This window comes from Manacus candei, unplaced genomic scaffold (assembly GCF_025592945.1).
Source record: "Manacus candei isolate 608988 ecotype Guabito, Panama unplaced genomic scaffold, ASM2559294v1 h1tg000048l, whole genome shotgun sequence".
NCBI classification, from domain to species: Eukaryota; Metazoa; Chordata; class Aves; order Passeriformes; family Pipridae; genus Manacus; species Manacus candei.
In genome coordinates this window covers 15,036,108-15,048,227 of record NW_026138096.1, presented here as the reverse complement: position 1 = coordinate 15,048,227, position 12,120 = coordinate 15,036,108, and the positions used below count along the sequence as shown (strand labels likewise).

General features: G+C 46.4%; 1 protein-coding gene across 6 annotated transcripts in view; it reads right to left on the bottom strand.

The window, feature by feature from the left end:
• The window catches only part of EXOC6B (exocyst complex component 6B), a 329,969-nt gene that overhangs the window by 297,500 nt on the left and 20,349 nt on the right, over nt 1-12,120 (bottom strand). The gene's annotated exons all lie outside the window — the stretch shown is intronic.

The window sequence follows — 12,120 nt, the reverse complement described above, 5'->3', positions numbered from 1 at the left end:
AGGTCTAAGCTCCTCACAGACATCCAAAAGTACCAGAAAACCAGAGGAGAGGCCAAGGAAAACATGGCACTTCCCAAGGCAAATGGGACACATCCCTGGCTCAAGGTGGGATGGATGGGATGAAGGGAAGGCACCAAGATCTGCTCCTGGAACTGCCAAGAGAATTCCCACTCCCTTCTCACCCATTTTCAGGGAAAGGCACCCAGAGCACGAGGTTGGAGGGAGCCAACCCTGAGATTTGAGAGCTGACACTTCTCATTTCCAGGCTGGGCAGGGCAATTAAACCCAAGCAACAACTTCTGGAGCCATTAAGTGATTAATTTAGAAGTGATTAATTTGTCCCCAGCTGATAACACCAATCATTTATCCCAAATCCTGGCTGGCTGATGGCTCATCCTGGTGTAATATTCCACCAGCTTCACTGGAGGCAAGGGACAGGGCTGGCAGAGCAAAGGCTTTTACATCCAGAAGGTTGAAACTGTAGATTTAGCTGTTAAAAACATATCACTGGAAATCTATTCCTGCTTAGAAAAAGGCTGGAAAATGAGGAAAAATAAGTTGGACAAGCAGAGGCACCAACAGATACAACACCAACCCACAGAAAGAACCCAAATCCTGTATCCATCCCTGCACTGAGCTGTGGGATCTGGAACCTGGGACTGTCCTGTAGTCTGAGAGACCTTATTTGTAAGTGTTATCTGCAGTCCCAAAATCCCTCAAGCCACCCAGAGCACTTATCTAGGGATGTAAGGCATTCCTGTGGGATCAGATCTGCTCCCTAAAGCCAAGGAGCAGTTTGGGATATGTGAGTGCAAGTGATCCAGACGTTTTTGTAAGGACCTGAAAGGGCTGACAGGAAAGATGGAGAGAGAGCATTTACAAGGGATGGAGGGACAGGACACAGGGAATGGTTTCCCATTGCCAGAGGGCAGGGATAGATGGGATATTGGGAAGGAATTCCTGGCTGGGAGGGTGGGGAGGCCCTGGCCCAGGTTGCTCAGAGAAGCTGTGGCTGCCCCTGGATCCCTGGAAGTGTCCAAGGCCAGGTTGGAGCAATGTGGTCCAGTGAAAGGTGTCCCTGCCCATGGCAGGGAGTGGGATTGGATGGGCTTTGAGGTCCCTTCCAACCCAACCCATTCCAGGATTCTATAAGTACTTTTCACACCAATTTGAAGATGCAACCTCATGCTTTGCACTTTTTAACTCTATTTCCAACCACCAGAAGCAACTTTCCTTTTCCCTGAGAAGGGTGCTTGGGATCACAGAGTCATGGAATGGTTTGGGTTGGAAGGGACCTTAAAGCCCATCGAGATCCACTCCTGCCATGGGCAGGGACACCTTCCACTAGCCCAGGTTGCTCCAACCTGGCCTTGGACACTTCCAGGGATCCAGGGGCAGCCACAGCTTCTCTGCCCAACCTGGGACAGGGCCTCAACACCCTCACAGCCAGGAATTCCTTCCCAATATCCCATCTAAACTTGCTCACCTTCAGTTTAAGGCTATTCCCCCTTGTCCTGTCCCTCCATGCCTTGTCCCAAGTCCCTCTCCAGCTCTCCTGGAGCCCCTTTAGGAACTGGAAGGGGCTGGAAGTTCTCCCCAGAGCCTTCTCTTCTCCAAAACATTCCTTTATTTCAGCTGCTGTACAAACCCATCCCATTGGATTCAGGGCTGCAAAACTGGAACCCATCAAAGGATGGGTTTGATTTCTCAAACTGTGGTGGTTGAAGAGTTTGCAGATCCCTCCCTTCCCCTCCCAACCGGTCCCTCTGGATGGATGTTTGGAACATGTGGGTGAAGGACACACAGAACTTCATTATCAGAGATTCCTTGAGAGGTCAAACACTCCTGGGCTGTCTCACAGCACTCACACACAGGGAAGAGAGCATGGAATGACAGGTGAGCCCATTCCCAAGGGATGCAAGGTAAAGCTGGAATGGGATTTCCCTGGAAACTGAAGCCATCCAAGCCAGGCTGGCTTTCAGATGCTTCCTGTCCTCAGAAAACAAGAAGTGCTCTGGCAGAAGGAGGTATCTCAGCCTCAGAGGAAGTCTCACTTGCCCAAAAATCCTATTTAGCAATGGATGGAATCTGAACTAATCCTGGAATCCGAACTAATCCTCCTCAGCCAGTGGGATGAGGATGAACAGTGAGAGGACCACGTCCCTTCAGACACACCCTGCACTGTCCCATCCTGGTCCAGACAGCACCACATTCCTCCAATCCTGCTACTCCACATCTCCCCTCAGGGATGGAGGCACAGAACACATGGAATTAGCAGAGGGAAACTTAATAGACAAGGTGAACATCAAACCTGCTCCATCCCAGGATCCCATCAGTCAGGTTCAAGCCATGGGGGAATTTGGGCTAATTTGGTTATTTTGAAACCACCAGATGAGGTCAAGGGGTGACATTTATCCCTTTAAACCTCCCTCTGCGTGGGAGGAGGGAAAGCCAGGCTGCCAAGTGGGAATGAAGAGCCAAATCCTTCCCTGAGAGGGTGGGGAGGGGTTGGGATAGATTTCCCAGAGAAGCTGTGGCTGCCCCTGGATCCCTGGAAGTGTCCAAGGCCGGGTTGGAGCAACCTGGGCTGGTGGAAGGTGTCCTAGGGTTGGAACCAGATGGGATTTAAGGTCCCTTGGCTTTTCCACCATCATTTTGGGGACTGTGGTTTCAAAATAACCTACAGAGAGTCCCAACTGCCACCCAAAAATCTCACTGCACGTGTAAGGTCAGGCTCTCCTGAAAGACCTGCTGCTGTTCTCCCTGTGAGACTCCTGGACCAACTTTATACTCTTACTTGGTTTTGTATTAGATATAAAAAGTAAATATTAGATATAAATATTAGATATAAATATTATGGATATAAATACATATATATATAAATATATATAAAAATATATATAATGGATATCAATAATATATATAATATATATAAATAATGGATATCAATATTAGATGTAAATATTACATGTAATATTAGATATCAATAATGGATATCAATATTACATGTAAACATTGATGTATTTTACATGTAAATACTACATGTAATATTGATATCCATTATTGATATCTAATATCTAATGTAAATATTACATGTAATATTAGATATCAATATTAGATATCAATATTACATGTAATAGTAGAAATAAATAGTAGATCTACATACTACATATAAATAGTATCTGGGGAGGTTGAAGCCTTATACATCCAAGTATCCCCTTCCAGGTGGTTCCCTCTCCCTCTGGAAGTTGCTCATTTTACAGCTCCTAAAACAGCCCAGCCACTTCCACAGTTTAGGCTTTAAAAAAAAAAAAAAAAAAAAAGAGTATTTTTTTTTTTCAGAGTAAGACCTTTTTGCTGGAAAACTACCATCCTCAGGATTTGGAATCCAAAGTCTGGTGTTTGTAACTAGGAATTCCTTGTTCACAAGCAGTGCCCAGTGAACCCTCTGGGAGGCTGCACTGCAGGTACACAGGGACTGACCCTGAGCCAAATCTGATCCACACACCAGGATCAGGAAAAATCAGGCACTTTTCAACACCTGAAACATCCCCTGCACTTATTAAGTTGTAACCTGCAGCCACAGAACAACTCTGCATCCGTTTCAGCTCCTCAGAGCAAGAAGAAATCAGGGAAGACCGACTCAAAAGCCTCACTGAAACTGGATATTTGGCTGATAATCCTCCCAACAACCAAAAGCTGCTTTGCAACAAGTCCAGAAATTCAAATGAGAAAACTGGGATTGCAAAACAGCATTTTCTTCATCAGAAGCAGCAAACCCAGATTTACTTAGTGGGAATATCATGTGAAAATTCTGTTTTCACCCCTCCCTCACCCCCAGCACGACAACAGTGATTCGGGTTCTGGCAGTGGAATAAGAAGGGCAATAAATGGATTTTTTTCCAGCAGGAAATTCCATGGAGTGGAAGGAGCAAGAGGTGCAGCATCTGGGATGTTCTTTGCACACCTCTGGCCGCCCGTAGCCTCTCCCTTTTACAAAGTGACGTTATTCCCGATATTCCCACGTCCCACCCGCCCCACGCAAGGCACATCCCAAGGAATCTCGCTGTGCCCTTGGGCAAAGTCACTCATTTCCCAGTCGCAGCCTCTGCTGAACCAAGGAACGATACCGGATTGTGCCACTTGATGGCACCAGAGAAAATCCTATATTTTCACACGACCAGTCCAGATTCAGAAGGCGGGGAAAGCAAGATCTAAACCCTCCAGAAAGATGTTGAGGTGTTGGGAAAAGTCCCAGAGGAGCCCCTCTGCTCTGGAGCCAGGCTGGGAGAGCTGGGGGGCTTCCCCTGGAGAAGAGAAGGCTCCAGGGAGAGCTGAGAGCCCCTGGCAGGGCCTGAAGGGGCTCCAGGAGAGCTGGAGAGGGACTGGGGACAAGGGAGGGAGGGACAGCACACAGGGAATGGCTTCACATGGACAAAGCACAGGGTTAGATGGGATATTGGGAAGGAATTCCTGGCTGGGAGGGTGGAGAGGCCCTGTCCCAGGTTGCCCAAAGAAGCTGTGGCTGCCCCTGGATCCCTGGAAGTGTCCAAGGCCAGGTTGGAGCAACCTGGTCTATTTGAAGGTGTCCCTGCCCATGGCAGAGGGTGGCACTGGATGGTCTTTAAGGTCCCTCCCAACCCAAAGCATTCCATGATTCCACGATAAGAACACAAGACAAAAAGCGTCCCCCAGACTCTGATATCCCTTCATCCAAACAGTGCATCCAAAGGGATCCCACCACTTGTACTTCCAGGCTCCAAGCACAGCCCTCCACGGCCTTTATCACTGAGGTCACACAGGACCCAAACCAGCAACTCAATTCCAGAGGCAAAACCCGAATCCAGCAGCAGCATCCACTGGTGAGGAGATATCGGCACCGACGGAAAAGCGGGAGCATCCACATGGGACACTCGGCCTTCCAGCACAATCCCTGCATCCCAGCACTTCTTTAGCCAAAAAACCACATGTAGGGAAGCTGGGAAAACCAAGCCCAAGCCAACCCCGAGCACATCCAGCCCTTCCAGCCCCAGCTGGCCCTTCCCCAAGCCAAGGGGCGACAAAGTAAATCCCCAATCCAATTAAAACGAGCCGGAGTTAATCAAGAGCCAACCACGATGCCAAGGCACCGGATTACCCAAGGCTTCCTCATTCCCACAAAAGCCACACTGCCACAGAAAATCCAGGCCAGCCTTCATCCCTGGGAGATGAACCCACATGGATGGAGAGGGAAGGTCCTGCCCTCAGCTGGAACCAGAACCCAGAGCTCTCCTCCTGAAACACAGCCAAGAAACCCCCCCTGTGACAGCCAGCCTGGATTATCCTCCCATATCCTGCTGTCCTGCAGGAATTCCTGCTTTTCGTTGCCATCCCTGCCAGTGGACAAAAATTCCACCCCCAATTCTCACTGAATTTGTCCATAAGGAGAACCCACGGGAGCCACATCCACGTTTATTGCTCCTTTCCCCAAAGCTGTTCTTAATCCTGAAGATTTGATAGCCTGGGCTGGCCACAAAACAGGGAAAAAAATTAAATTAAAAAATTAAAAAGCAGGTCTGAGTGGGGTTTTTCCTGTGGCAGAAAATGCCTGAGATGTGTTTCCACTGGTGCCAAGTACCCAAGAAATGAGAATTTCCCAGTTGGTTTAAAGGCCCTGCAAGGAAATATGAGTCCCAACCAGATTCAAGAGGATTTTAACTGGAATTTCTCTCTGTTGTTCTTACACTTCTCCATTGGAGCTGCAGGAAACCTTAATTAAAAGCCTGTGTTGAAAGTTCAGACCAAAAATACAAAGGGAGCTTTTGTTGCCAGGGTGGAAATCCCACAGAAATCCATCCTGGGAGCCCAAACATCAGTGGGCAACCAAAGCTCTTGTGGAAGGGGAAAGAAAAACCCCTGGACAAAGGAATTGCCCCACGAGGGAGACTGAGCTTGGGGTTGGTCAATGAGGATTTGCTTTAACAGCCTCTGCTCATCCAGGAATTGGGAATGTGGGTCGGTGTCAGGGCTCAGGAATGGTTTGGGAATAATGAATTTATTTTAAAATAATAGTAAAAATTAAAATAATAATGATAAATTAGGAAAATTGTAATAAAATAATAATAAAATAATGCAAAGATAATAATACAATAATAATAATACGAAAATAATACGAAAATAATACGAAAATAATACGAAAATAATACAAAAATAATACAAAAATAATACAAAAATAATAATAAAAATTATAATAAAATAAAAACAAGATTAATAAGACTAATAATAAAATAATAAAACTAATAATAAAAATAATCCAAATACTACAAAAATAAAACTATTAATAAAAATAATAAAACTAATAATAAAAATAATACTAAAAATAAAAAAGTAATAATAAAACAGTACTAATAGTAAAATTAATAATAAAATTAATACTAAGCTAATAATAAAGCTAATAATAAAAATACAAACATAATAATAAAATAATAAAGCTAATAATAAAAATACTACAAACATAATAATAAAACTAATAATGAAGCTAATAATAAAAATAATATAAACATCATAAAACTAATAATAAAGCTAATAATAAAAATAATACAAAAATAATACTAAAACTAATAATAAAGCTAATAATAAAAATACTACAAACATAATAATAAAACTAATAATAAACCTAACAATAAAATAATAATTAAAATATTATTAACAATAAATTATTTAAAAATAACACTGACATTTTATAAGTAGGAAATATTTTGCTGCATGCACAGGCAGGGAAGGTTGAGTTTAAATACTGAAGTACTTATGTGCTGCTACAGCTAATATTAATAATTGATGAAGTCATTAATGAAACATTGGATTTGACTCATGGAATCATGGAATGGGTTGAGCTGGAAGAGACCTTAAAGATCATCTCATTCCACATCCATGACATGGGACACCTCCCACCATCCCAGGTTGCTCCAAACTGGCCTTGGACACTTCCAGGGATCCAGGGGCAGCCACAGCTTCTCTGGGAAATCCATTCCAGGGCCTCCCCACCCTCCCAGCCAGGAATTTCTTCCCCAAAATCCCATCATTATGCTCATGGAAGCAACATTTATTTGAGAAACTGGAAGAGAAAGGGGGAGTTGATACGGACTCCAAAATACTGATTTAAGGCTCAGCCAAACCACCCTCTGAGGGACCAAAGTGCCATTTCTCTGCCTTAAAGAGAGAAATAAAGGGGGTCACTGTGCAGAGTAACTTGATCTGTTAATATTATTTACTACTTAATCACTAATAGTAATTAATGGGAGAGCTGTCAGCAGCAGGACTTGGTCCACCCAAGAAGCAAAGCCAGGCAAATTCCCACAGGGAACAAGGCAGGGGTTTGGCAGTACTGAGGGTAATCCCTGGGTAATAAAGAAGGGAGAAAGACAAACTTGCCATCGTGGGTGTCTTGGTGAAAGGCTCTGATCCCATCTCAGAGCTCGAGCAAAGGTCACAGCCTTGACTCAGGAATTTATGATCCCCATTGTGCAAAGGGCAGAGAAGATAAATTAATTCGCCCTTTAAAAAAATAAACAATAAAACAAGCTCATGACACTGTCAGAGAACACAAAGCCACTCAGATGGGAGGCTCAACACAGACACAACACGGCACCATTCCCAAAAAACTCCACAAGCTTCCCTCTTCTGCGTGGATTTAGGAGTCACATGAAGCAGGATGAGCTCCCACAAACAACAACCCGCAGGGAAATCCACCTCTGAGCTGAAACAGCATTTTAGGGAAGGAGAAAACTCCAAGACATTTCCAGGAGAGCAGGAAAAAAGGGGGATTTATAATCAACCACCACACCACGGGCACCTCTCAGTGTTGCAGCACAGTTTTCCAGGGAATGGAGGGAAACAGGGATGGATTGGATATCCATCCAGGACAATAAAACACAGTTTAAAAATCCATGTTTACCCTCAGGTTTGTCTGACTATCACCAACCCTCAGGGAAATCAAGCACCTTCAGCAACAACAAAAACCACGGATTAAAAGCATTTTGAACTGACTCAAGAGCTGGTTAAAAACATCCCCACTTCACATCCCTTAATGTCTAGTACAGGGATATTTGTATTTTTAGAATGCATCCAGCTCTGATGGGTTAATAAAAAAAACCACTGATGAGAAATCCAAGAGATGGAGGGGAAAGAGAAGAGAAAATACTTCATTTCCTGCATCAACTACAGATCGTGAAACAGGAGGGCTTGAAAAGCAGCAACTCCAACAAGAATTAAATGCACCACAAAGACAACACACACCCGGCAGGTGAATTTTTTCCAGACCTGCAAAAGCTTTTAAAAACTGTACTTGTAAAAATTTATCCCAGAAAAGGCAAGAAAGGAGAAAAACTCTGCCTGCACAGCTCAGAAAAAGCCTCTTTATGGAGCAACCACCTCCCGTTGCTGCCGGCACCGAAGAGGAACGACTCCCGCTCCGAAGGAAAGGATGGAAATCCACCCTCATCCACCAAGTGCTGGCGACAAAAGAGGGAAAAGATTTCATTTCCATGGTTCTGTAGGATAATTAAGCAGTTTTCAGCTGAAGCTTGCAAAGAATAATGGGCCTGAAAACCGTGCTTTGATACCCAAGAACCGAGGCAGCGACTTCGGCGCATCCGTCAGCAACCGGTGCTGCCCGAGCTTGTTTTCTGTATCCATTGGGAAAAATCCAGCTAAAAAATTATGGGCACAACCACAGTAACGGGTGGCACCAGACTGACAGGGAACACGTGCAGAGCAACTGTGTTCATGGAATCGTGGAATAGTTTGGGCTGGAAGGGACTTCCAAGACCATCTGGTTCCAACTTCTGCCATGGGCAGGGACACCTTCCACTAGACCAGGTTGCTCCAAGCTCTGTCCAACCTGGCCTTGGACACTTCCAGGGATCCAGGGGCAGCCACAGCTTCTCTGGGAAATTCATTCCAGGGCCTCCCCGCCCTCCCAGCCAGGAATCCCTTCCCAATATCCCATCTAGCCCTGCCCTCTGGCACTGGGAAGCCATTCCCTATGTCCTGTCCCTCCACCCCTTGTCCCAAGTCCCTCTCCAGCTCTCCTGGAGCCCCTTTAGGCCCTGCCAGGGGCTCTCAGCTCTCCCTGGAGCCTTCTCTTCTCCAGGGGAACCCCCCCAGCTCTCCCAGCCTGGCTCCAGAGCAGAGGGGCTCCAGCCCTGGCAGCAGCTCCGGGGCCTCCTCTGGACTCTCTCCAGCAGCTCCACATCCATGTGCTGTTGTTCCCAGGGCTGGAGCAGCTCTGCAGGGGGGTCTCACCTCAGACAGGGGCAGAGGGGAAGAATCCCCCCCTGCCCTCTGCCCACACTGGGGGATCAGCCCAGGGCACAGGGGGGTCTGGGCTGGGGCATCTCCAGCCTCTCCCTCACCAACACCCCCAAATCCTACTCCCAGGGCTGCTCCTGTGATACCTTTAAATAAAGAGATCATTCAGGTGTCTCAGTCCAAGCAGAGTCTCACCCTTCCACCTCCATCTCCATAGTCATCACTTCTACCTCTCTCCCAATCCCAAACAGCTCCCAGGCTCCGGCTCCCTTTCCTCAGCACTCCCCACATGGGATCCTGGAACCTCCTGCTCAGACTTTACAGAACATCCCAACAAATCCATGGATGTAGAAGCACCATTTGCTCATCACTGCTCTGAGCCTGCAAGATTCCAAAACCCCCCAGCTATTCCAAAATGCAAACAGGTTGTTTTTCAGTGCATTTAATGGAATAACTTAAAAAAAAAAAAAAACCCAAGTGTATTTAGCAGAGTAATGGCCCCAAATGATGGAAAACACCTCTCAGGGGTTCCTAGAGAGTTGTCAGACTTTGTGTGCTCCTCAAAACAGTCCCCACTGAGGCAGAACAAAGGGATTCTGGGCCGTTCTTTAGGACAGGAAGCCAAGGATTCTGTGTCCAACTGATAGTGCAAAAGGAATTTTAAAAAGGCAACATGTCATGTCTCAGGCCCGGAGCCAATTTGCTTCAAAAGACCTCGGTGTCCCCAGAGGGAAAATTGAGAAGGAGAAGGAAAAAAGAAAAAAAAACCAACAGACACGTAGAAAACAAAGAAATTCTGCACAAGGTTTTTTGCATTTCGCTTTCCCCTCCGGCACCAATCCGGATCCGTCCACACGGAGCACGTGGAATGCTGAGCTCCTAAAGCTGTTCCTCAGCCCCTGAGCTGTGGAGCTGCCCCTTATCACAAGATCCAGGCGTTTCCAGGCCAGGAGGGGCTGTCAGGGCCTCCTTGGATCTCCTTCATAAACACCCGGAGCAGCCCAGCAATTCCCAAAGCTGCCAGAATCATCCCGGAGTTACCACATCCACAAATTCCCTAATCCAGCTGCAAAAGTACACACAAAGCATTTCATTAGCGGGATTAAAATCAGTTTGCAACTCTGGTTTTATCCAGGGGAGGTGGGAGGTGAGGGATGCTGGAGTAGCACAGGGATCAGCTCCCCAGCTACATCCCTTCCCAAGGCACCTTCCCTTGGTTCCCACTTTCGGATCCGAGTGATTTCCCCGGTGATATTCCACCAGCCAAGAGAACACACACATCCCACACACACATTTACTCCACATAGCCAATGACCCCTCTTATCCCAGGTTTTTCCCAAAAAAAACATCAGCTGGCAAAGCCACTTCACTCCAAACAAAGGTGGCACAGGCAGCAACAAACGCTGAGGGAATTTCAAGGGAATTCCACGCTCTGTGCCCGTGGAATACATTCCCTAAATCCCATCCCACACCAAGATTAAAGAGTCAAAGCCATTTCTCATCTATTTACACCTTTGGCTTGTCAAAACACGGTGCCCTTCAGCAGCAGTTCCGATGTCTTCCCTCAGAGGAAAAAATAAAGGCCTGACTTTTCCTGTTTGGGAAGTGGGCAAAGGGAAAAACACCGTCGGATGCTGGTTCCATTTAGGAAAAACACTAAAAAAACCCCGACACACGGCACAGGATGTGTAAAAATAGGGCTCCTGATTAGATCAGGACAACTGAGGATTTATGAGTCCCACCTTGTTGGCTTGGGGAGGGAATTGTCCCTCTCACCCACCCAGGATTGCACATTCCACGTGGGAAAGGCAGATGAAATGTCCTGCAGCAGAGATTGATGGATTTAGGGCACGTCCACAGCTTTGAAAGGACTCAGTGGGTTAATTAAGATCAGTTTGATGCCAATCAAGGATCAATTAATTCCAGTGGGACAGTGGATCATCTCAGCTCTGGAGCCAGGCTGGGAGAGCTGGGGGGGTTCCCGTGGAGAAGAGAAGGCTCCAGGGAGAGCTGAGAGCCCCTGGCAGGGCCTAAAGGGGCTCCAGGAGAGCTGGAGAGGGACTGGGGACAAGGGAGGGAGGGACAGGACAAGGGGAATGGCTTCCCAGTGCCAGAGGGCAAGGATAGATGGGAATTGAGAAGGAATTGTTGGGTGGGAGAGTGTTGAGTCCCTGGAATGAATTTCCCAGAGAAGCTGTGACTTCCCCTGGATCCCTGGGAGTGTCCAAGGCCAGGTTGGAGCAACCTGGACAAGTGGAAGGTGTCCCTGCCCATGGCAGGGGGTGGAATAAGGTGAACTATAAGGTGCTTTCCGACCCAAACCAATCCATGATTCCATGATCTACATCAGGCTCTCAGCAAGGAAACTGGAAGCTCCTGGTTTTGTCCATCCCAGACATAAATCAAGTCCTCAAATCATCCCTCAGCTTTCCCAGACAACCCCCTTCAACCCAGTGGGGGGGGGAAAAAAACCCAAAAGCCAAACAAACAACAAACTCTGCATATAATCCCCCTCCACGCAGTTCCCAAGTGTCCAAGTGAATGGAGACACAAATCCCTGGAGCAGCTTCCCAGAGCTGGCCCCTCACACAGGTGTGGATCCTCCACCCATCCCTTGGGATTGGCCATTTCTGCTGGCTGAGGCAGCAAAGTTCCCAACTGAGGAATTATCTTTCCATGGCTGGAGCTGCTTCGAGCAGGAGCTGATCTAAAAGTACCTCCCACATGACATATATATAAAATATATCTATATATGAAATATATAGATATATAAATATATCTATATATGAAATATATAGATATATAAATATATCTATATATGAAATATATAGA